Below are 21,787 nucleotides of genomic sequence, written 5' to 3' on the forward strand. Positions count from 1 at the left end.
ATCATGAGATTACTACAAGCAACTCTATGCCAATAAAATGGACAACATGGAAGAAATGGACAAATTCATGGAAAAGCACAACCTTCTGATACTGAATTGGGAAGAAATAAAAAATATGAACAGACCAATCACAAGCACTGAAATTGAAACTGTGATTAAAAATCTTCCAACAAAAAAAAAGCCCAGGACCAGATGGCTTCACAGGTGAATAATATCAAACATTTAGAGAAGATCTAACACCTATCCTTCTCAAACTCTTCCAAAATATAGCAGAGGGAGGAACACTATGAAACACTTGTTATGCGGCCACCATCACCCTGATACCAAAACCAGACAAAGATGTCACAAAGAAAGAAAACTGCAGGCCAATATCACTGATGACCATAGATGCAAAAATCCTCAACAAAATACTAGCAAACAGAATCAAACAGCACATTTAAAGGATCATACACCGTGATCAAGTGGGGTTTATCTCAGGAATGCAAGAATTCTTCAATATACGGAAATGAATCCATGTGAAACCATATTAACAAATTGAAGGAGAAAAACCATCTGATCATCACAATAGATGCAGAGAAAGCTTCCAATAAAATTCAACACCCATTTATGATAGAAACCCTCCAGAAAGTAGGCATAGAGAGAACATTCCTCAACATAATAAAGGCCATATATGACCAACCCACAGCCAACACTGTTCTTCTTCTTTTTTTTTTTTCTGTACATGGGCCTTTCACTGTTGTGGCCTCTCCCGTTGCAGAGTACAGGCTCCGGACGTGCGGGCTCAGCAGCCATGGCTCACAGGCCTAGCCACTCTGCAGCATGTGGGATCTTCCTGGACCAGAGCACGAACCAGTTTCCCCTGCATCGGCAGGCAGACTCTCAACCACTGCATGACCAGGGAAGCCCTTCTTTTTTTTTTTTTTTTTAACTCATATTACCTCATTTATTATTACTTTTTTATTGAAGTATAGTTGATTTACAATGTTGTGTTACTTTCTGCTGTACAGCAAAGTGATTCATATATATACTCTTTTTCGTATTCTTTTCCATTGTGGTTTACTGCAGGATATTGAATACATTTCCCTATGCTATACAGTAGGATCTTGTTGTTTGTCTATTTTATATATAGTAATTGATATCTGCTGATTCCAACCTCCTAATTTATCCCTCCCCACCCTTTCCCCTTTGATAGCCATAAGCATATTTTCATTTTTAAAATATTATTTATTTATTTATTTATTTATTTATTTATTTATTTATTTATTTTGGGCTGTGTTAGGTCTTTGTTTCCATGCGAGGGCTTTCTCTAGTTGTGGCATGTGGGGGCCACTCTTCATCGCAGTGCACAGGCATCTTACTATCACGGACTCTCTTGTTGCAGAGCACAGGCTCCACATGCACAGGCTTAGTAGTTGTGGCCCACAGGCCTAGTTACTCCATGACATGTGGGATCTTCACAGACCAGGGCTCGAACTCATGTCCCCTGCATTAGCAGGAAGATTCTCAACCACTGCACCACCAGGGAAGCCCCCATAAGCATATTTTCTATGTCTGTGGTCTGTTTCTGTTTTGTAAACAAGTACATTTCTATCATGTTTCAGATTCCACACATAAATGGTATCATAGTACTTGTCTTCTTCTGACTTATTCCACTTAGTATGATAATCTCTAGGTCCATCCTTTTTGCTGCAAATGGCATTATTTCATTGTTTTTTATGGCTAAGTAGTATTCCACTGTATATATGCATTACATCTTCTTTATCCATTCATCTGCCGATGGACATTTAGGTTGCTTCCATGTCTTGGCTATTGTAAATATTGCAGCTCTGAACATAGGGATGCATGTCTCTTTTCGAATTAGATTTCTCTCCAGGTATATGCCCAGGAGTGGGATTGCAGTATGATATGGCAACTCTATTTTTAGTTTTATAAGGAACCTCCATAATGTTTTCCAAAGTGGCTGCACCAAGGTACATTCTCATCAAGAGTGTAGGAGGACAACATCTTTCTTAATAGTGAAAAGCTGAAAACATTTCCACTAAAATCAGGAACAAGACAAGGTTGCCCACACTCACCAGTATTATTCAATGTAGTTTTGGATGTTTTAGCCATAGCAATCAGAGAAGAAGAAGAAATAAAAGTAATCCAAATTGGAAAAAGAGAGGTAAAGCTGTCACTGTTTGCAGATGACATGATATTTTATATAGAGAATCCTAAAGATGCTACCAGAAAAATATTAGAAATAATCAATGAATTTGGTAAAGTAGCAGGTTACAAAACTAATGCACACAAATGTCTTATATTCCTATACTCTAATGATGAAAAATCTGAAAGTGAAATTAAGGAAACACTCCCATTTACCATTGCAAAAGAGAGCAAACAATATCTAGGAATAAACCTACCTAAGGAGACAAAAGACCTGTATGCATAAAATTATAAGACACTGATGAAAGAAATTAAAGATGATACAAATAGATGGAGACATAGACCATGTTCTTGGATTGGAAGAATCAACATTGTGAAAATGACTCTACTACCCAAAGCAATCTACAGATTCCATGCAATCCCTATCAAACTACCAGTGACATTTTTCACAGATCTAGAACAAAAAATTTCACAATTTATATAGAAACACAAAACACCCCGAATAGCCAAAGCAATCTTGAGAAAGAAAAATGGAGCTGGAGGAATCAGGCTCCCTGACTTCAGACTATACTACAAAGCTACAGTAATGAAGTCAGTATGGTACTGGCACAAAAACAGAAATATAGATCAATGGAAAAGGATAGAAAGCCCAGAGATAAACCCAGGCATATATGGTCAACTTGTCTTTGATAAAGGAGGCAAGAATGTACAGTGGAGAAAAGACAGCCTCTTCTTTATGTGGTGCTGGGAAAACTGGACAGCTGCATGTAAAATAAAGAAATTAGGACACTCCCTAACACCATACACAAAAATAAACTCAAAATGGTTTAAAGACCTAAACATAAGGCCAGACACTCTCAAACTCTTAGAGGAAAACATAGGCAGATCACTCTATGACATAAATCACAGCAAGATCCTTTTTGATCCACCTCCTAGGGAAATGGAAATAGAAGCAAAAATAAACAAATGGGCCTTAAAATGTTTTGCAGAGCAAAGGAAACCATAAACAAGATGAAAAGACAACCGTCAGAATGGGAGAAAGTATTTGCGAATAAAACAACTGACAATGGATTAATCTCCAAAACTTACAAGCAGCTCATGCAGCTCAATATAATAAAAACCAATAACCCAATCCAAAAATGGGCAGAAGACCTAAATAGACATTTCTCCAAAGAAGACAAACACAATGCCAACAAACACAGGAAAGAATGTTCAACATCATTAACCATTAGAAAAATGTAAATCAAAACTACAATGAGATGTTATCTCACACCAATCAGAATGGCCATCATCAAAAAATCTACAAACAATAGATGCTGGAGAGGGTGTGGAGAAAAGGGAACCCTCTTGCACTCTTGGTGGGAATGTAAATTGATACAGCCACTATGGAGAACAGTATGGAGGTTCCTTAAAAACCTAAAAATAGAACTACCATACGACTGAGCAATCCCACTACTGGGCATATACCCTGAGAAAATCATAATTCAAAAAGAGTTATGTACCACAATATTCTTTGCAGCTCTATTTACAATAGCCAGGACATGGAAGCAACCTGTGTCCATCAACAGATGAGTGGATAAAGAAGATGTGGCTCATATATACAATGGAGTATTACTCAGCCATAAAAAGAAGTGAAATTGAGCTATTTGTAATGAGGTGGATAGACCTAGAATCTGTCATACAGAGTGAAGTAAGTCAGAAAGAGAAAGACAAATACCGTATGCTAACACATATATATGGAATTTAAGAAAAAAAATGTCGTGAAGAACCTAGGGGTAAAACATGAATAAAGACACAGACCTACTTGAGAATGGACTTGAGGATATGGGGAGGGGGAAGGGTAAGCTGTGACAAAGCGAGAGAGAGGCATGGACATATATGCACTACCAAACATAAGGTAGATAGATAATGGGAAGCAGCCACATAGCACAGGGAGATCAGCTCTGTGCTTTGTGACCACCTAAAGGGGTGGGATAGGGAGGGTGGGAGGGAGGAAGATGCAAGAGGCAGGAGATATGGGGATATATGTATATGTATAGCTGATTCACTTTGTTATAAAGCAGAAACTAACACACCATTGTAAGGTAATTATAGGCCAATAAAGATGTATAAAAATGAAAAACAAAAGAAATATCATGATTAATTCAATAAATAATTTAAGTGATTTTGATAAAATTCGTGGTTATTCCTATGAATAAAGGGAATTATCTTTAACTTCATAAACCTTTCTAACAGAAACAAACTGGTGTTTTTCAGAGGCTGATTGAACATATGCAATAATCGCAGTTCCCTTCCCAAATCTCATTGAACCAAGTGAAACACACACATATGGACTGAATGTTTTGTCCCCCCTAAATTCATGTGTTGAAACTTCTTGCCCGATGTGATGGTATTAGCAGGTGAGGCTCTTGGGATGTGCTTAGGTCATAAGAGTGGAATACTCATGAAGAAGATTACTGTCCTAAAAAAGAGGCCCCAGAGAGATATGTCACCCCTTCTGCATGTGAAGATACAATGAGAAAACTGCACACCTGAGAGAGCCTTCATCTGACCATGCAGGCATTCTGATCTCTGACTTCCAGCCTCCAGAAAAATGGGAAGTATACTTTTGATATTCATAAGGCACCCAGTATGTGACATTTTGTTATGGCAGCCCACACAGACTAACACACAGCCATTTATTTTCTTATCAGTCAACTGGACAAAGAACAGAGTAACAGAGAAATAAGAAAAAACATGAAGAAAATTTATAAAAGAAGAAATATAAAAGGTCAATAAATATATGAATGTGTTCAAATTTAGTATTAATAAAAATATAAAGGTAAACAAGCTCCCATTGATTGCCTATTAGTTTGGGAAAGGTGAAAAAATGCTAATACACAGTATTAGCAAGGGTATTGGAAAATTGTCATTCTCATTCAGTGTTACTGGGATTATAAACTGTTGCAACTGTTATGGAAAATATCTGATAGTAGGTATTAAAAAGACATATTAGGGACTTGAACAACCAGAGAACTCCGAACCCCATGATATATTAATCTGTGAGAGCTCTCTGAGAGGTATCCAACTAACACAAAGACCTGGCTCTACCCAAAGAGCCAGCAAGCTCCAGGGATGGATGCCTCATGCCAAACAACTAGCAAGACAGGAACACAAACTCACCCATTAGCAGATAGACTGTCTAAAGTCATACTAAGCTCACAGACACCCCTAAATGCACCACCATGCGTGGCTCTGCCCATCAGAGGGACAAGATCCAGCTCCACCCACGAGAACTCAGGCACCCGTCCCCTACACCAGGAATCCTACACAAGTCACTGGATCAACCGCACCCACTGGGGCAAGACACTAGAAGTAAGAGGGGCTATGATCCTGCAGCGTGCAGAAAGGAGACCCCAAAATCAGTAAGTTAAACAACATGAGAAGGCAGAGAAATATGCAGCAGATAAAGGAGAAAGGTAAAAACCCACAAGATGAAACAAATGAAGAAGAAATCGGCAGTCAACCCAAAAAATAATTCAGAATAATGATAATAAAGATGGACCAACTCTTGGAAACAGAATAGAGAAAATACAAGAAATGTTTCATAAGGACTTGGAAGAACTAAAGAGCAAACAAACGGTGATGAACAACACAATATCTGAAATTAAAAAAATATTCCAGAATGAACAATAGCAGCATAACTGAGAAAGAATAAGGGATAAGTGAGCTGAAAGATAGAATGGTGGAAATAACTGCCATGGAGTAAAATAAAGGAAAAAGAATGAAAAGAATTGAGGACAGTCTCAGAGACTTCTGGGACAACATTAAGCAGAAAAACACACGAATTATAGGTGTCCCAGAAGAAGAAGAGAAAGAGAAAAGGTCTGAGAAAATATATGAAGAGATTAAATATGAAAATGTCCCTAAAATGGGAAAGGACATATTCACTCAACTCCAGGAAGTGCAGGGAATCCCATACAGGATAAGCCCAAGGAGAAGCATGCTGAGACACATAGTAATCAAGTGATCAAAAATAAAATACAAAGAAGTATTAAAACAGCAAGGTAAAGCAACAAATAACATACAAGGGACTCCCCATAAGGTTATCAGCTGATTTTTCAGCAGAAATTCTGCAGGCCAGAGGGAGTGGCAGGATATATTAAAAGTGATGAAACAGAAAAATTTACAATGAAGATTTATCTACCCAGCAAGGGTCTCATTCAGATTTGATGGAGAAATCAAAAGTCTTACAGATGAGCAAAAGCTAAGAGAATCCAGCAACACCAAAACAGCTCTACAACAGATGCTAATGGAACTTCTCTAAGTGGGAAACATAAGAGAAGAAAAGGACCTACAAAAACAAACCCAAAACAATTATGAAAATGGTAATAGGACCATGCATATCAACAATTACCTTAAATGTGAATGGATTAAATGCTCCAACCAAAAGACAGAGACTGGCTGAATGGATACAAAAACAAGACCTGTATATATGCTGTCTACAAGAAACTCACTTCAGATGTAGGGACACATAGAGCCTGAAAGTGAGGCGATGGAACAAGATATTCCATGCAATGGGAAATCAAAAGAAAGCTGGAGTAACAACACTCATATCCAAAAAAATAGACTTTAAAATAAAGAATGTTATAATAGAAAAGGAAGGAAAATACATAATGACTAAGGGATCAATCCAAGAAGAAGATATAAAAATTATGAACATATATGCACCCAACATAGGAGCACTTCAGTACATAAGGCAAATGCTAACAGCTATAAAAGGGGAAATCAACAGTAACACAAAAATAGTGGGGGGATTTAACACGTCAATTACAACAATGGACAGATCATCCAGACAGAAAATTAATGAGGAAACAAAAGCTTTAAATAACACAATGGAACACATAGATTTAATTGATATTCATAGGACATTCCATCTGAAAATAGCAGATTACACTTTCTTCTCAAGTGCACATGGAAATTCCCCAGGATAGGCAATATCTTGGGTCACAAATCAAGCCTTTGCAAATTTAAGGAAATTGAAATCATTACAAGCAACTGTTCTGACCACAACATTATGAGATTAGAAATCAAAAACAGCAAAAAAATGTAAAAAAAAAACCACACAGGTAAGCTAAACAATATGCTACTAAATAACCAAGAGATCACTGAAGAAATCAGAGGAAATAAAAATATATCTAAAGAAAAATGAAAATGAAAACACAACGACCCAAAACCGATGGGATGTACCAAAAACAGTTCTAACAGGAAAGTTTATAGCAATAAAATCCTACCTCAAGAAACAAGAAAAATCTCAAATAAACAATCTAACTGTACATGTAAAGGACCTAGAGAAAGAAAAACAACAATAACAAAAAAATGTTAGTAGAAGCAAACAAATCATATAAATCAGAGCAGAAATAAATTAAATAGAAACAAAGAAAACAATAGCAAAGATCAGTAAAACTAAGAGCTGGTTCTTTGAGAAGATAAACAAAATTGATAAACCATTATCCAGGCTCATCAAGAAAAAAAGAGAGAGGACTCAAATCAATAAATCAGAAATGAAAAAGGAGAAGTTACAGCATACACCAGAGAAATAAAAAAGCATCATGAGAGACTACTACAAGCCACTCTATGCCAATAAAATGGTCAACCTGGACGAAATGGACAAATTCTTAGAAAGGCATAACCTTCCAATACTGAATTAGGTAGAAATAGAAAATAAGAACAGACCTATCACAAGTAATGAAATTGAAACTGTGATTAAAAAATCTTCCAACAAACAAAAGTCCAGTTCCAGATGGCTTCACAGGTGAATTCTATCAAACATTTACAGAAGAACTAACATCAAACCTTCTCAAACTCTTCCAAATATTCCAGAGGAAGGAAAACTCCAAAATTTACTCTACACGGCCACCACCACCTTAATACCAAAACCAGGCAAAGATATTACAAAAAAAAGAAAATGATAGACCATTATCACTGATGAATATAGATGCAAAAATCCTCAACAAAATACTAGCAAATAGAAACCAACAACACCTTAAAAGAATCATACAACATGATCAAGTAGGATTAATCCCAGGGAAGCAAGGATTATTCAATATACACAAATCAATCAATGTGGTACACCATATTAACAAATTGAAGAATAAAAACCATACGAGCATCTCAATAGATGCAGAAAATCTTTTGACAAAATTCAACACCATTTGTGATAAAAGTTCTCCAGAATGTGGGCAAAGAGGCAACTTAGCTCAATATAATAAAGACCACATATGACAAACCCACAGCAAACATCATTCTCAATGGTGAAAAACTGAAAGTATTTACTCTAAGATCAGGAACAAGACAAAGATATCCACTCTCACCATTATTACTCAACATTGCTTTGGAAGTATTGCTATGGCACTCAGAGAAGGAAAGTAAATAAAACGAATCCAAACTGGAAAAGAAAAAGTAAAATTGTCACTGTTTGCAGATGACATGATACTATACATAGAAAATCCAGAAGATGCCACCAGAAATCTACTAGAGCTAATCAATGAATTTGGCAAATTAACAGGATACAAAATTAATGCATAGAAATCACTTGCATTCCTATACACTAACAACAAATGATCAGAAAAAGAAATTAAGGAAACAAACTCCTTCACCATTGTAATGAAACAAATAAAATACCTTGGAACTAAACCTACCTAACGAAGTAAAGGACCTGTACTCGAAAAACTATGACACTGATCAAAGAAATAAAATATGACAGAAACAGATTGAGATGTATACCATGGTCTTAGAATGGCAGAGTCAATATTGTGAAAATGACTCTACTACCCCCAAAAATCTACAGATTCAATACAATCCCTAATAAATATCAATGGCATTTTTCTCAGAATTAGATCAAAAAATTTTTAAATGTGTATGCAGTCACAAAAGACCGTGAATACCCAAAGAAATCTTGAGAAAAAAGAATAAGAGTGTAGCTTGAGGAATCAGACTCCCTGACTTCAGACTATACTAAAAAGCTACAGTAAAGAATACAATATTGTAATGACACAAAAAGAGAAATACAGATCAATGGAACAGGATTGAGAGCCCAGAGATAAACCTATGGTCAACTAATCTATGACAAAGGAGCCTATGATATACAATGGAGAAAAGACAGTCTCTTCAGTAAGTGGTTCTGGGAAATCAGGACAGCTATAAGTAAAAGAATGAAATTAGACTACTCCCTAACATCATATACAAAAATAAACTAAAAAATGGATTAAAGACATAAATATAAGACCAGACATTATAAAACGCTTAGAAGAAAACTTTGATATAAATCACTTTGATATAAATCACAGCAATATCTTTATGGACCCACCTCGTAGAGTAATGATAATAAAAACAAAAATGAACAACTGGAACCTAATGAAACTTAAAAGCTTTTGCACAGAAAAGGAAATCATAGTGGGAACAGGGAATGGGGAATATCAAAAGGTGAGTGTTATCTATGGAAAACGAGCTATTCCAAGTTGCTTCAAGAAGTAACTTAAAGACAATATGGAAAAACAAGGAGGTTTGTGCCTGAGATAATGTTGATGTGAAACCAGGAATGGCCACCTTGTGCCAGTCTGAGCCGTGCAGATGACAGGCTCTTGGGGTTCCAGCCAGGTGTCAGGGCTGTGCCACTGAGGAGGAAGAGCCAAGTTCAGGACACTGTCCCACAAGAGACCTCCCAGCTACAAGTAATATCAAACAGTGAAAATCTCCCAGAGATCTCCATCTCAACACCAAGACCCAGCTCAACTAAATGACCACAAAGCTACAGTGCTGGAAAACCTGTGCCAAACAACTAGCAAGACAGGAGCACAACCCCATCCATTAGCAGAGAGGCTACCTAAAATAATAAAAAGGCCACAGACACCCAAAACACACCACAAGACGTAGACCTGTCCACCAGAAAGACAAGATCCAGCCTCATCCACCAGAACACAGGCACTAGTCCCCAACACCAGGAAGCCTACACAACCTACTGAACTAACCTTAGCCACTGGGGACAGACTCCAAAAACAACAGTAACTAAGAACCTGCAGCCTGGGAAAAGGAGACCACAAACACAGTAAGTTAAGCAAAATGAGAAGACAGAGAAACACATGGAAGATGAAGGAGCAAGATAAAAACCCACCAGACTGAAAAAATGAAGAAGAAATAGGCAGCGTACCTGAAAAAGAATATAGAATAATGATAGTAAAGGGGATCTAAAATCTTGGAAATAGAATGGAGAAAATACAAGAAATCTTTAACAAGGATGTAGAAAACTAAAGAGCAAACAAACAGTGATGAACAACACAATAAATAAAATTAAAAATTCTCTAGAAAGGAACAGCAGCAGAACAACTGAGGTAGAAGAATGGATAAGTGACCTGGAAGATAAAAGAGTGGAAATAACTACTGCAGAGCTGAAGAAAGAAAAAAGAATGAAAACAATTGAGGACAGTCTAAGAGGCCTCTGGGAAAACATTAAATGCAACAACATTCGAATTATAGGGGTCCTAGAAGAAGAAGAGTAAAAGAAAGGGACTGAGAAAATATTTGAAGAGATTATTGTTGAAAACTTCACTAATATGGAAAAGGAAATAATTAATAAAGTCCAGGAAGCACAGAGAGTCCCATACAGGATAAATTCAAGGAGAAACACGCCTATACACATATTAATCAAACTATCAAAAATTAACTACTAAGAAAAAATATAGAAAGCAGCAAGGGAAAAAAAACCATAACACACAAGGGAATCCCCATAAGGTTAACAGCTGATCTTTCGGCAGAAACTCTGGAAGTCAAAAAGGACTGGCAGGACATATTTAAAGTGATGAAGGAGAAAAACCTACAGCCAAGATTACTCTAGCAAGCAAGGATCTCATTCAGATTTGACAGAGAAATTAAAAGCTTTACAGACAAGGAAAAACTAAGAGAATTCAGCACCACCAAAACAGCTTTACAACAAACGCTAAAAGAAGTTCTCTAGTCAGGAAAGACAAGAGAAGGAAAAGACCTACAATAAGAAACTCAAAACAGTTAAGAAAATGGTAATAGGAACATATCGATAATTACCTTAAGTGTAAATGGATTAAATGCTCCAACCAAAAGACATAGATTGGCTGAGTGGATACAAAAACAAGACCCATATATATGCTGTCTACAAGAGACCCACTTCAGACCTAGGGACACATACAGACTGAAAATGAGGGGATGGACAAAAGATGTTCCATGCAACTGGAAATCAAAAGAAAGCTGGAGTATCCATTCACATATCAGACAAAATAGACTTTAAAACAAAGACGATCGCAAGAGACAAAGATGGACACTACATAATGATCAAGTGATCAATCCAAGAAGAAGATATAACAATTGTAAATATGTATGCACCTAATATAAGACCACAACAATACATAAGGCAAATACTAACAGCCATAAAAGGGGAAATCGACCGTAACACAATCATAGTAGGGGCCATTAACACCCCACTTTCACCAATGGACAGGTCATCCAAATTTAAAATAAAGGGGAAACACAAGCTTTATTTATACATTAAACAGGATGGACTTAATTGATATTTATAGGACATTCCATCTAAAAACAACAGAATACACATTCTTCTCAAGTGCTTATGGAACATTCTCCAGGATAGATCATATCTTGGGTCACAAACACTGGAAAATTTAAGAAAATTGAAATACTATCAAGTATCATTTCTGAAAAGAATGCTATGAGAGTATATATAAATTACAGGAAAAAAACCAGTGAAAAACACAAACACATGGAGGCTAAACAGTACACTATTAATAACGAAGACATCACTGCAGAAATCAAAGAGGAAAGCAAAAAATACCTAGAAACAAATGAAAATGAAGTCCCGATGACCCCAAACCTATGGGATGCAGCAAAATCAGTTCTAAGAGGGAATTTTATACCAATAAAATTCTACCATACGAAACAAGAAACATCTCAAATAAACAACCTAACTTTACACCAAAATCAATTGGAGAAAGAGGAACACAAAAACCCTAAAGTTGGCAGAAAGAAATAAAAAGATCAGATCAGAAATAAATGAAAAAGAAATGAAGGAAATGATAGCAGAGATCAATAAAACTAAAAGCTGGTTCTTTGAGAAGATAAAAAAACATTGATAAACAATTAGTCACACTCATCAAGAAAAAAAGGGAGGCCCCCGGAGGAAGATGGCGGAAGAGTAAGACGCGGAGATCACCTTCCTCCCCACAGATACATCAGAAATTCATCTACACGTGGAACAACTCCTACAGAACACCTACTGAACGCTGACAGAAGACCTCAGACCCCCCAAAAGGCAAGAAACTCCCCACATACCTGGGTAGGGCAAAAGAAAAAAGAATAAACAGAGACAATAGGATAGGGACGGGACCTGCACCAGTGGGAGGGAGCCGTGAAGGAGGGAAGGTTTCTACACACTACAAGCCCCTTCGCGGGTGGAGACTGCAGGTGGCGGAGGGGGAAAGCTTTGGAGTAGCGGAGGAGAGCACAGCAACAGGGGTGCGGAGGGCAAAGCGGAGAGATTCTGGCACAGAGGACCAGTGCCCTCAGGCACACACCAGCCCGAGAGGTTTGTCTGCTCGGCCGCCGGGGCGGGCGGGGCTGGGAGCTGAGGCTCGGGTATCGGCTATCAGTCGGAGCGCAGGGAGAGGACTGGGGCTGGCGGCAGGAAGAGAGCCTGAAGGGGTTAGTGCACCACGGCTAGCCCGGAGGGAGTCCGGGGAAAGGGTCTGGAGCTGCCGAAGAGGCAAGAGACTTTTTTCCCTTTTGTTTCCTGGTGCGCGAGGAGAGGGCATTAAGAGGGCTGCTTGGGGAAGCGCCGGAGACAGGCGCGAGCCGCGGGTAAGGCGCGGACCTTGGTGACAGGCGTGGGACGCTGGGGCCGCCGCCGCCGTCGCCGCCGTGGGGCCTGTGTGCGAGCGTGAGTCACTGTCCACCCCGCCTTCCGGGGGGCCTGTGCACCCCGCCACTGACGGGGTCCCGGGACCCGGGGATGGCTTTCCCAGGAAAGCGCACGGAGCGCCACGGGCTGCTGCAACGTCACGCCGGCCTCTGCCGCCGCAGGCCCGCCCCACACTGTGCGCCCCTCCCTCCCCTCTGCCTGAGTGAGCCAGAGCCCCTGAATCAGCGGCTCCTTTAAACCCGTCCTGTCTGAGCGAAGAACGGACGCCCTCCGGCGACCTACACGCAGAGGCGGGGCCAGGTCCAAGGCTGAGACCCGGGAGCTGTGAGAGCAGAGAAGAGACAGGGAAATCTCTCTGTGCAGCCTCGGAGGCAGCGGATTAAAGCTCCACCGTCCATTTGATGTGCCCTGCGTCTGTGGAGTGCATGAATGGACAGCGCATCAGCCCAAATTGAGGAAGTGGACTTTGAGAACAAGATTTAAGACTTTCCCCCCTTTTTCCTCTTTTTACAACGAATTATCCCAAATTAAGGAGGTGGACTTAGAGAGCAAGATTTCAGACTTCTCGCCCTTTTCCTCTTTTTACAACGAATTATCCCATTTGAGGAGGTGAACTTGGAGAGCAAGATTTTTTATTTTTCCCCCTGCTCTCTTTTTGTGAATGTGTATGTGTAATCTTCTGTGTAAGATTCTCTCTGTATAGCTTTGCTTCCACCATATGTCCCAAGGTTCTATCCGTGGATGAAAGGCTATTGGTGCTGCAGCCAGGAGTCAGTGCTGTGCCTCTGAAGTGGGAGAGCCAACTTCAGGACACGGGTCCACAAGAGATCTCCCAGCTCCACACAATATCAAGCAGCGAAAATCTCCCAGAGATCTCCATCTCAACACCAGCACCGAGCTTCAGTCAACGAGCAGCAAGCTACAGTGCTGGTCACCCTATGCCAAGCAACTAGCAAGGCAGGAACACAACCCCACCCATTAGCAGAGAGGCTACCTAAAAACATAATAAGGCCATAGGCACCCCAAAACACACCACCAGACGTGGACCTGTCCACCAGAAAGAAAAGATCGAGCCTCAACCACCAGAACACAGGCATTAGTCCCACCCACCAGGAAGCCTACACAACCTACTGAAACAACCTTAGCCACTGGGGACAGACACCAAAAACAACGGGAACTATGAATCTGCAGCCTGAAAAAGGAGACCCCAAACACAGTAACATAAGCAAAATGAGAAGACAGAAAAACACAGAGCAGGTGAAGGAGCAAGATAAAAACCTACCAAACCTAACAAATGAAGAGGTAATAGGCAGTCTACCAGAAAAAGAATTCAGAATAATGATAGTAAAGCTGATCCAAGATTCTATTTCCAAGATCCATAAACTTGGAAATAGAATTGACAAAATGCAAGAAACAGTTAAAAACGACCTAGAGGAACTAAAGATGAATCAAGCATCGATTAAAAACACAATAAATGAAATGAAAAATACTCTAGATGGGATCAATAGCAGAATAACTGAGGCAGAAGAAGGGATAAGTGAGGTGGAAGATAAAATAGTGGAAATAACTGATGCAGAGCAAAATAAAGAAAAAAGAATGAAAAGAACAGAGGACAGTCTCAGAGACCTCTGGGACAACATTAAACACACCAACATTCGAATTATGGGGGTTGCAGAAGAAGAAGAGAAAAAGAAAGGGACTGAGAAAATATTTGAAGAGATTATAGTTGAAAACTTCCCCAATATGGGAAAGGAAATAGTTAATCAAGTCCAGGAGGCACAGAGAGTCCCATACAGAATAAATCCAAGGAGAAATACGCCAAGACACATATTAATCAAACTGTCAAAAATAAAACACAAAGAAAACATATTGAAAGCAGCAAGGGAAAAAAAAAACAAATAACACACAAGGGAATCCCCATCAGGTTAACAGCTGATCTCTCAGCAGAAACTCTACAAGCCAGAAGGGAGTGGCAGGACATAATTAAAGTGATGAAGGAGAGAAACCTGCAACCAAGATTACTCTACCCAGCAAGAATCTCATTCAGATTTGATGGAGAAATTAAAAGCTTTACAGACAAGCAAAAGCTGAGAGAGTTCAGCACCACCAAACCAGCTTTACAACAAATGCTAAAGGAACTTCTCTAGGCAAGAAACACAACAGAAGGAATATACCTACAATAACGAACCCAAAGCAATTAAGGAAATGGGAATAGGAACATACATATCAATAATTACCTTAAATGTAAATGGACTAAATGCTCCCACCAAAAGACACAGAGTGGCTGAATGGATACAAAAACAAGACCCATATATATGCTGTCTACAAGAGACCCACTTCAGACCTAGAGACACATACAGATTGAAAGTAAGGGGATGGAAAAAGATATTCCATGCAAATGGAAATCAAAAGAAAGCTGGAGTAGCAATTCTTATATCAGACAAAATAGACTTTAAAATAAAGACTATTAGAAGAGACAAAGAAGGACACTACATAATGATAAAGGGATCGATCCAAGAAGAAGATGTAACAATTGTAAATATTTATGCACCCAACATAGGAGTACCTCAATACATAAGGCAAATACTAACAGCCATCAAAGGGGAAATCGACAGTAACACAATCATAGTACGGGACTTTAACACCCCACTTTCACCAATGGACAGATCATCTAAAATGAAAATAAATAAGGAAACACAAGCTTTAAATGATACATTAAACAAGTTGGACTTAATTGATATTTATAGGACATTCCATCCAAAAACAACACAATACACATTTTTCTCAACTGCTCATGGAACATTCTCCAGGATAGATCATATCTTGGTTCACAAACTAAGCATTGGTATATTCAAGAAAATTGAAATTGTATCAAGTATCTTTTCCGACCACAATGCTATGAGACTAGACATCAATTACAGGAAAAGATCTGTAAAAAATACAAACACATGGAGGCTAAACAATACACTACTTAATAACGAAGTGATCACTGAAGAAATCAAAGAGGAAATTAAAAAATACCTAGAAACAAATGACAAGGGAGACACGACGACCCAAAACCTATGGGACGCAGCAAAAGCAGTTCTAAGGGGGAAGTTTATAGCAATAAAAGCCCACCTTAAGAAACAGGAAACATTTCGAGTAAACAACCTGACCCTGCACCTAAAGCAATTAGAGAAAGAAGAACAAAAACATCCCAAAGTTAGCAGAAGGAAAGAAATCATAAAGATCAGATCAGAAATAAATGAAAAAGAAATGAAGGAAACGATAGCAAAGATCAACCAAACTAAAAGCTGGTTCTTTGAGAAGATAAACAAAATTGACAAACCATTGGCCAGACTCATCAAGAAAAGAAGGGAGAAGACTCAAATCAATAGAATTAGAAATGAAAAAGGAGAAGTAACAACTGACACTGCAGAAATACAAAAGATCATGAGAGATTACTATAAGCAACTCTATGCCAATAAAATGGACAACCTGGAAGAAATGGACAAATTCTTAGAAATGCACAACGTGCCAAGACTGACTCAGGGAGAAATAGAAAATATGAATAGACCAATCACAAGCACTGAAATTGAAACTGTGATTAAAAATCTTCCATCAAACAAAAGCCCAGGACCAGATGGCTTCACAGGCGAATTCTATCAAACATTTAGAGAAGAGCTAACACCCATCCTTCTCAAACTCTTCCAAACAATATCAGAGGAAGGAACACTCCCAAACTCATTCTACGAGGCCACCATCACCTTGATACCAAAACCAGGCAAGGATGTCACAAAGAAAGAAAACTACAGGCCAATATCACTGATGAACATAGATGCAAAAATCCTCAACAAAATACTAGCAAACAGAATCCAACAGCACATTAAAAGGATCATACACCATGATCAAGTGGGGTTTATTCCAGGAATGCAAGGATTCTTCAATATACGCAAATCAATCAATGTGATACACCATATTAACAAGTTGAAGGAGAAAAACCATATGATCATCTCAATAGATGCAGAGAAAGCTTTCGACAAAATTCAACACCCATTTATGATAAAAACCCTGCAGAAAGTAGGCATAGAGGGAACTTTCCTCAATATAATAAAGGCCATATATGACAAACCCACAGCCAACATTGTCCTCAATGGTGAAAAACTGAAACCATTTCCACTAAGATCAGGAACAACACAAGGCTGCCCACTCTCACCACTCTTATTCAACATAGTTTTGGAAGATTTAGCCACAGCAATCAGAGAAGAAAAGGAAATAAAAGGAATCCAAATTGGAAAAGAAGAAGTAAAGCTGTCACTCTTTGCAGATGACATGATACTATACATAGAGAATCCTAAAGATGCTACCGAAAAACTACTAGAGCTAATCAATGAATTTGGTAAAGTAGCAGGATACAAAATTAATGCACAGAAATCTCTAGCATTCCTGTACACTAATGATGAAAAATGTGAAAGTGAAATCAAGAAAACACTCCCATTTACCATTGCAACAAAAAGAATAAAATATCTAGGAATAAACCTACCTAAGGAGACAAAAGACCTGTATGCAGAAAATTATAAGACACTGATGAAAGAAATTAAAGATGATACAAATAGATGGAGAGATATACCATGCTCCTGGATTGGAAGAATCAATATTGTCAAAATGACTCTACTACCCAAAGCAATCTACACATTCAATGCAATCCCTATCAAACTACCACTGGCATTTTTCACAGAACTAGAACAAAAAATTTCAAAATTTGTTTGGAAAAACAAAAGACCCCGAATAGCCCAAGCAATCTTGAGAATGAAAAACGGAGCTGGAGGAATCAGGCTCCCTGACTTCAGACTATACTACAAAGCTACAGTAATTAAGACAGTGTGGTACTGGCATAAAAACAGAAAGATAGATCAGTGGATCAGGATAGAAAGCCCAGAGAGAAACCCACACACATATGGCCAACTTATCTTTGATAAAGGATGCAGGAATGTACAGTGGAGAAAGGACAGCCTCTTTAATAAGTGGTGCTGGGAAAACTGGACAGGGACATGTAAAAGTTTGAGATTAGATCATTCCCTAACACCATACACAAAAATAAGCTCAAAATGGATTAAAGACTTAAATGTAAGGCCAGAAACTATCAAACTCTTAGAGGAAAACATAGGTAGAACACTCTATGACATAAATCACAGCAAGATCCTTTTGGACCCACCTCCTAGAGAAATGGAAATAAAAACAAAGATAAACAAATGGGACCTAATGAAACTTCAAAGCTTTTGCACAGCAAAGGAAACCATAAACAAGACCAAAAGACAACCCTCAGAATGGGAGAAAATATTTGCAAATGAAGCAACTGACAAAGGATTAATCTCCAACATTTATAAACAGCTCATGCAGCTCAATAGCAAGAAAACAAACAACCCAATCCAAAAAAGGGCAGAAGACTTAAATAGGCATTTCTCCAAAGAAGATATACAGACTGCCAACAAACACATGAAAGAATGCTCAACATCATTAATCATTAGAGAAATGCAAATCAAAACTACAATGAGATATCATCTCACACCAGTCAGAATGGCCATCATCAAGAAATCTAGAAACAATAAATGCTGGAGAGGGTGTGGAGAAAAGGGAACACTCTTGCACTGCTGGTGGGAATGTGAATTGGTACCGCCACTATGGAGAACAGTATGGAGGTTCCTTAAAAAACTAAAAAAGAACTACCATATGACCCAGCAATCCCACTACTAGGCATATACCCTGAGAAAACCATAATTCAAAAAGAGGCATGTACCAAAATGTTCATTGCAGCTCTATTCACAATAGCCCGGAGCTGGAAACAACTTAAGTGTCCATCACCGGATGAATGGATAAAGAAGATGTGGCACATATATACAATGGAATATTACTCAGCCATAAAAAGAAACAAAACTGAGCTATTTGTAATGAAGTGGATAGACTTAGAGTGTGTCATACAGAGTGAAGTAAGTCAGAAAGAGAAAGACAAATACCATATGCTAACACATATATACGGAATTAAAAAAAAAGTGTCATGAAGAACCTAGGGGTAAAACGGGAATAAAGACAGAGACCTACTTGAGAATGGACTTGAGGATATGGGGAGGGGGAAGGGTAAGCTGTGACAAAGCGAAAGAGAGGCATGGACATATATACACTACCAAATGTAAGGTAGATAGATAGTGTGAAGCAGCCGCAGAGCACAGGGAGATCAGCTCAGTGCTTTGTGACCGCCTGGAGGGGTGGAATGGGGAGGGTGGGAGGGAGGGAGATGCATGAGGGAAGGGATGTAGGAACAGATGTATATGTATGACTGATTCACTTTGTTATAAAGCAGAAACTAATAAAAAAATTTTAAAAAAAGAAAAAAAAAAGAAAAAAAAAGAAAAAAAGGGAGAACACACAAATCAATAGAATTAGAAACGAAAAAAGATAGGTAACAACTGAAACTGCAGAAATACAAAGGATTATGAGAGATTACTACAAGAAACACTATGCCAATAAAATGGACAACCTGAAAGAAATGGACAAATTCTCAGAAATGCACAAACTTGCGAGACTGAACCAAAAGAAATAGAAAATATGAACAGACCAATTACAAGCACTGAAATTGAAACTGTGATTAAAAATCTTCCAACAGGGCTTCCCTGGTGGCACACTGGTTGAGAGTCCGCCTGCCATACTGAGGACATGGGCTTTTGCCCCGGTCTGGAAAGATCTCACATGCCACGGAGCGGCTGGGTCCAAGGGCTATGGCCACTGAGCCTGCGCATCTGGAGCCTGTGCTCTGCAGCGGGAGAGACTACAGCAGTGAGAGGCCCACGTACTGCAAAAAAAAAAAAAAAAAAATCTTCCCAAAAACTAAAGCCCAGGGCCAGATGGCATCACAGGCAAACTGTATCAAACATTTAGAGAAGAGGTAACACCTATCCTTCTCAAACTATGCCAAAATATAGCAGAGGGAGGAACACTCCCAAACACATGCTATGCAGCCACCATCACCCTGATACCAAAACCAGACAAATGTGTCACAAAGACAGAAAACTACAGGCCAGTATCACTGATGAATATAGATGCAAAAATCCTCAACACAATACTAGCAAACAGAATCCAACAGCACATTAAAAGGATCATACACCATGATTAAGTGGGGTTTATCACAGGAAGGCAAGTATTCTTCAATATATGCAAATCAAACAATGTGATACACCATATTAACAAATTGAAGGAGAAAAACCACATGATCATCTCAATAGATACAGAGAAAGCTTTAGACAAATTTCAACACCCATTTATTATAAAGACGCCCCAGAAAGTAAGCATAGAGGGAAATTTCCTCAACATAATACAGGCCATATATCACAAACACACAGCCATCATCGTACTCAGTGATGAAAAACTGAAAACATTTCCACTAAGATCAGGAACAAGACAAGGTTGCCCACTCTCACCACTCTTATTCAACATAGTTCTGGAAGTTTTAGCCACAGCAATCAGAGAAGAAAAGGAAATAAAAGGAATCCAAATCGGAAAAGAAGAAGTAAAGCTGTCACTGTTTGCAGATGACATGATACTATACATACAGAATCCGAAATATGCTACCAGAAAACTACAGGAGCTAATCAATGAATTTGGTAAAGTAGCGGGACACAAAATTAATGCACAGAAATCTCTGGCATTCCTATACACTAATGATGAAAAATGTGAAAGTGAAATCAAGAAAACACTCCCATTTACCATTGCAACAAAACGAATAAAGTGTCTAGGAATAAACCTACCTGAGGAGACAAAAGACCTGTATGTAGAAAATTATAAGATACTGATAAAAGAAATTAAAGATGATACAAATAGATGGAGATATATACCATGTTCTTGGATTCGAAGAATGAACATTGTGAAAATGACTCTATTACCCAAAGCAATCTACAGATTAAATGCAATGCCTATCAAGTTACCACAGGCATTTTTCACAGAAGTAGAACAAAAAATTTCACAATATGTATGGAAAAACAAAAGTCCCCGAATTGCCAAAGCAATCTTGAGAAAGAAAAAGTGAGCAGGAGGAATCGGCTCTGTGACTTCAGACTATACTACAAAGCAACAGTAATGAAGACAGCATGGTACTGGCACAAAACAGAAATATAGATCAATGGAGAAGGACAGAAAGCCCAGAGATAAACCCACACACATATGGTCACCTTATCTTTGATAAAGGAGGCAAGAATATACAGTGGAGAAAAGACAGCCTTTTCAATAAGTGGTGCCGGTAAAAACAGGACAGCTACATGTAAAAGAACGAAATTAGAACACTCCCTAACACCATACACAAAAATAAACTCAAAATGGATTGAAGAACTAAATGTAAGGCGAGACACTCACAAAATCATACAGGAAAACATAGGTAGAACACTCTATGACATACATCAGAGCAAGATCCTTTTTGACCCAGCTCCTAGAGAAAAGGAAGTAAAAACAAAAATAAACAAATGAGACCTAATGAAACCTAAAAGCTTTTGCACAGCACAGTAAACCATAAATAAGATGAAAAGACAACCCTCATAATGGGAGAAAATATTTGCAAATGAAGCCACTGACAAAGGATTCATCTCCAAAATTTACAAGCAGCTCATGCAGCTCAATAACAAATAAACAAACTAACAACCCAATCAAAAAATGGACAGAATACCTAAATAGACATTTCTC

General features: G+C 38.5%; 1 protein-coding gene across 7 annotated transcripts in view; it reads right to left on the reverse strand.

Annotated features, from left to right (window-relative positions):
• The window catches only part of KLF8 (KLF transcription factor 8), a 369,132-nt gene that overhangs the window by 261,334 nt on the left and 86,011 nt on the right, over window positions 1-21,787 (reverse strand). The window lies entirely within an intron of this gene.

This window comes from Mesoplodon bidens (assembly GCF_964165515.1).
Source record: "Mesoplodon bidens genome assembly, chromosome: X".
NCBI lineage: Eukaryota > Metazoa > Chordata > Mammalia > Artiodactyla > Ziphiidae > Mesoplodon > Mesoplodon bidens.